Source organism: Anser anser (genome assembly GCF_964211835.1).
Source record: "Anser anser genome assembly, chromosome: 4".
Lineage (NCBI taxonomy): Eukaryota > Metazoa > Chordata > Aves > Anseriformes > Anatidae > Anser > Anser anser.
This window is the reverse complement of record NC_139724.1, coordinates 68,644,209-68,649,248: the sequence shown is the minus strand read 5'-3', so window position 1 is coordinate 68,649,248 and position 5,040 is coordinate 68,644,209. Positions and strand designations below refer to the sequence as shown.

Genomic DNA, 5,040 nt, shown 5'->3' with positions numbered 1-5,040 from the left:
GAAAGAGCACCAAAAGAGTTGATGAGACTGCTCCAGCCTTCTGCATCTGGAGCTTGCTCATCACTACACCACCAGACTGCAGTGCTCTTGCAGACCTTTCAGGAAATTGGGTCTAAGTCAGCTGTGTCAAATCCTTCACCATCTGTCACCCAGTCCTCACCATGATTGAATGCTGCCAGGCTGGAGCTTGCTCGTTTGTCTCCATTAGGTATGTATATCAAGTGGGTTTGCTCCTTCCTGTGAGGGTAGATGCTCTGTATGCTGTTGGATTTGAGTGGAAACTTTGCTTCTTGTGAGTGGGAATTGTTAATGATAAATGAGCTGGAGAGGAGATGTTTGATGGAGATGGGAAGAGGTATAACTTATCTGAGGAAGGAATAAGATTCTCCTACAAGGTAATGAGAGGGAACAAGCCATGGGTGTAAAAATGAACGTGTTATCACCCTTAAAGGAAAGGGGAATAGGCTGTGCAGGCTGACAGCACTGTGCTAGGAAAAGGTGTGCACAGAACCTTGTCTTTCTTCTCCCATCTCTTACATAATAGAAACGCTCCACATAAGGACCAATTCCTCTAAAAATCATTTTACTTTGTGCCCTAGTAACTGGCACTGAACCCTTTGAATCAAGGTCATCACTCCTTTTGCACAGACAGTTCTGTGTTCTCAGCAATTGCCATTACAGGAGTGAAATATTGGAGCTAATTTTTAATACTTTTATACTATTTTCCTTGATACAAAGAGCTTGTTTAACTACTAGGCTAATACTTTTATTTTTTTTAATAATAAAAAAAAGGTATCTAAGTGAGAGAGTAAGATCATGAAAAAATACAACAATAAAAATAATGGTTAGGAAGAAGGTACCACATTACTTGAAATGCAAGTAGCTATCAAAATATCCCAAACAATAAATCTGACAAATATGTCAAAACACTTTCTTAATCTGGAGACAGCACCTTCTGCTCCAACTTCTTCCATAGTTACACTGATTCTGTTTGACTTCTTGCTGTTGTGATTTTAATAATAGCCTCCTCTCTCATAGAGGTAATTATACACAATAAAGTGAGCAAACGCAACAACATATTTCTCTACTTTGTGGGTGAAATCACTGTGCTTCTAAAACAAGTTCGTGTTCAAACCTCATGTGCAAAACTGTCAGGTTCCCAGGGTAACAATTTTGATGGGCATGAAGCTGTGTTATAAAACTGGCAGCAGTATTGTGGTCATTGTGGCTTCCTTGTCAATGTCTACAGTATAAGTGACAAGACACATACTTTGTCAAGGGTTATAGAGTATTTACCAGTAGGAGAAAAATACTTGGGTTCTGGTATCACAGGGTGTATTCTCTAATCAGTGAAGTCCTGTTCCTTTCTCTTCTTGGTCTCTGCTGAGTACAAGTCCTGTTTTTTTTTTTTTTTTTGTATCTCATCCTGGTCTTTACTCTTCAGTTTTCTTGTCTCAGTCTTTTCTCCAGTCACTCTGTTTCCCACAACATGGGAAGTCTATCTGAAAACTGGACTTCTTTCCTACTCTTACCTCATACCCCAAAAAGGCAGTCACTATTGCAGCTATCAGAATTTCTTGATCTTTCTAGGCTCACTAGATATATATGGAAAACCAAATCAGACCATTTAGTTGTCTCTTGTGTCTTAAAATTTGCATGAATCTCATTCTTGTCATTGACTGTTGTCAATAAAATTTCACGCTTGATTAATAATTGCTTGTTTCACAAGGGATAACAGCGAAACTCCATTGCTCTGATGTGAAAGAAGGCACTGCCTGCAAAGCATAATTTGGTCATGTAGAAATGCAAAACATTTTTGGCATGCCCACATGGATGAGATTTGGATGACATTTAAGAGTCTCCACTGCTGAGATTAATTGGCCAATATTCCTGGAAGGTCATCATTGGCACCTCACTTTTCAGTCCAGCATGCTCACATGAGATAAAGTGGAGTAACCCATATTGCAGCATGCAAATATGCCTTTCAATTCCACCTTGAATTAGCTGGTTTTGCATAGTGCAATGAACTTTGCAAGAGGGACCTGAGCTCTTGTGTATGTTTAGTAGTGTTCTAATATCTGTCAGTTGCTTAATTTCCGGAGGGCACACCCCTTCACTTCAGGAGCACTCTCTCTGTCTCTCAGGCTTGTAATCATCATTCTGAACGCTGTACTCCAAACCAAAGCACTTTGCTGTCTCACTCTGACATCAAATGAGAGCGATTGCTCTCCTGCTGAAGTGAAAGCATTGCTAAGCAGCACCAGGGCAGCAGTTACAAAAGTAAAGGCAGAGATTTCCCTGCTGGTGCTGTGAGAAGGTGGCGATGGGTCCTTAAGGAACGAGGCTCGACCCTGCGCAGGTGAGGCAGACGTTTGTCGTTCTGTATTTGTTGAAAACTTCCTGGAAGATTTACATTTTATCTAGTTATGCACTCAGTCCTTTTCTGACCTGAGTTGCCCCGAGTTTGCATTTCCTTAACTTCTGGCACCTGTAGGTGAGGTGGTGGGGACTTGGCTGTGTTTCTGTTGGGGATGTCTGTCTTGGCAGTGGGACAGACATTTGGTAGGCTGGGCGAGAGGCTGTCAAAAGAGCTGAGGACCAGCTAATGTCTTGTACCTGGCCAACCCTAACTAAAGTTTTAAAGGAAATGAACTGAAAAAAAAAAATTAAACACTATGGAAAAAGGACTAATAAGTATATGGCTGCTTTAAGGTCATACAAATTTTCAACTGACATGCAAACTCAGTGGGCTGCAGATGAGCCATACAAGGTGTGATGACAGAGGCAAACATTCCTCCCTGTCTGGTCAGCAAAGATTCATCAGGGTCTTCATTAGGGTGGGAAGTCTGGAAAATGCATAGACTCCTCGCTCCTCCTGTCTCCTAGCTGTCTCCTCAGTCCTAGCTGTCTGTTGTGTTTATCAGACAGCAAGTAATGGCTTTTCACTCCAAGGTTGCATTCGTTTTTCTTGTAGGATCTCTTTGCATGTAGAAAAAGATGCTCTATGCTCTTCATGCCCCAAATGTGACAAAGTGATGGAGGTTTACAACAGGGTTTAGGTTAGAAAATAGGCTAAAAAAAGTAATGTAAATAATTTCTGCAGACTGTCAGATTGTGAATCTTTTTTTTTTTTTTAGGGGTGTTTGGATACATATCTGCCTGAACCTGAAGCCAGAACACTATCCAGCCTCAGATGCAGCTCAGAATTTAGGTGATGCTTTGGTGCTCATGACACACAGCTCTGCTGAGCCTGGCAGCCTCAGGTGAAGGTGCTTCACCACATACCAGAGGGGATTTAGCTTGGTCTCATGGATCCAGCTGGAGAAGGATCTGATATGTCTGGTAATGGAGGTCTGTCTATGTTCTGACATTGATAACTGTTATATCCCTGTCTAATCCCAAGAGTTGTATACTCCCCCCACCTCCCACCCCCAAAATCTCTTCTCTAATTCCATTTATTTATGTTTTTTCCCCTCCCAGTTTGGGGTGAGGGGAGGGGAGTGAAGGAGGAGATGACAAACCTAGCAGTTCTGTATATAAATGGGAATCAGTTATGTCCTGCTATTTAAAAATAGCATACAATGGTGAGACCAGATTTGAAATCTGTAATTTTCCTGGGTGTGTAAACAAATAAACGTATTCATGGTGCATAGCTTTTATTATGAAGCTGACATTTCAGCCATCAAAAAGTAATAAAGTGTTGTGAAAGCAAAAGTATACACCATGTCACATCTAACCAATTCACACACTATAAGAGCTCTGCTAGATACATCATTTATGTACTCCATTTAAATGCATGTTAGTATACTTATGAGCATTTAGGCCTAAATGCTTGAACGAAACAAGATCCAGTGGTTCTCAACCCTCAAGTTTTTTTTTGTTTGTTTCTAAGTGGATTATGAACAGCAGAAAATTAACTACATGCAGGAGGTGTCGAGTTTGAGAAAACAGTGCAGCATTCACAGGAAGGTTATCTTCATACCAGCTCTTTCACTAGGAAGGTCAGAGGAAGAAGACTGCTTGTTCAAGCTAATCAGGAAATGTTCTAATCATCAAGAGGAATATTTGAGATGTAAAGTGCACAGCATACTTCATGTGATAGCAAACTGCAGCATATGGATTGCATTTAATCAGAAGCAGTATTCATCTGCTAGACTCAATGCCTGATGGCCATAATAGGTGCATCTTAATTTATGTATGGAAAGGGCAAATAAGAGTTGAATTTCTTCTCCAAAAAGAGAAAAACAGTGCTGCCTCATATTAAGTGTTGACACTTGTATAATGTAGACCTCTTAGAGACAATTTCCTACAGTGATGCTTCTCAGTGAAGTGCTCTGAAATCTAAGTAGCTTTTTGAGGGAGACAATGCTCTACAAAAACTTATGTCAGAAGAGGTGATTAATGTGCTAAACAGAATTACAAGTTGGGTGTAGACGATAGAAGAAAATTGAAGGAAGAATTTCAGACAGCAGTTTAGCCCAGCCCATTATTTGAAGCAGAATATGTGTGGGCAAAGGTCTCATTTCAGCCAAGAACTTATTGCATAATACTGGGCAACTCCCTGGATGCCAACTGAGAAATCTAAATATCCTAGGCTTTCTATATGGTAAATGAAGAGTGTATGACACTGCCAAAGGACAGTACATCTTGGCTATCTCCGTAGATGTTCTATGGGGCTATGGATGTTGGATTTAAAATGCTGCTGTTCTTAACATGCAACAGGATGGGGTGATCTCTGGATGGGCTGACCTCTGTCAGTTTGCTGTCTACCAATGCAGGTATATTACTTTTGCATTTTTATTCTCCGGCTCATTTCTTTAACTCATTAGCTCTTTCGTGTTAGAACTTTTACGTTGTGCCTCTTCCACTGGTAAAGCAGTAGGATGGTGAAATGCACGGAAGCTGCAGGCACTACATTAATGTAAATAACTGTACACTATAAATAAACACTTAAATACTAGCTAAAAGACAAAAATCCTAGCTTTTTGCTAGTCACAGGCATATTTTTACCACCATCTGTTGAGTATCATATTATCTGGA

At 40.5% G+C, this 5,040-nt stretch overlaps 1 long non-coding RNA gene across 2 annotated transcripts; it reads left to right on the top strand.

Moving 5' to 3' along the window:
- The first annotated feature begins 236 nt into the window (after positions 1 to 236).
- On the top strand, positions 237 to 5,034 carry LOC310899352. Of its 2 annotated transcripts, XR_014584226.1 has the most exons (4): positions 237 to 395; positions 2,145 to 2,359; positions 3,138 to 3,351; positions 3,893 to 5,034. It is a non-coding gene; the product is annotated as an uncharacterized lncRNA (long non-coding RNA). The 2 variants fall into 2 exon arrangements; XR_014584227.1 differs by lacking the exon at positions 3,893 to 5,034 and having other exon boundaries at positions 240 to 395; positions 3,138 to 3,881.
- The last annotated feature ends 6 nt before the right edge of the window (positions 5,035 to 5,040 follow it).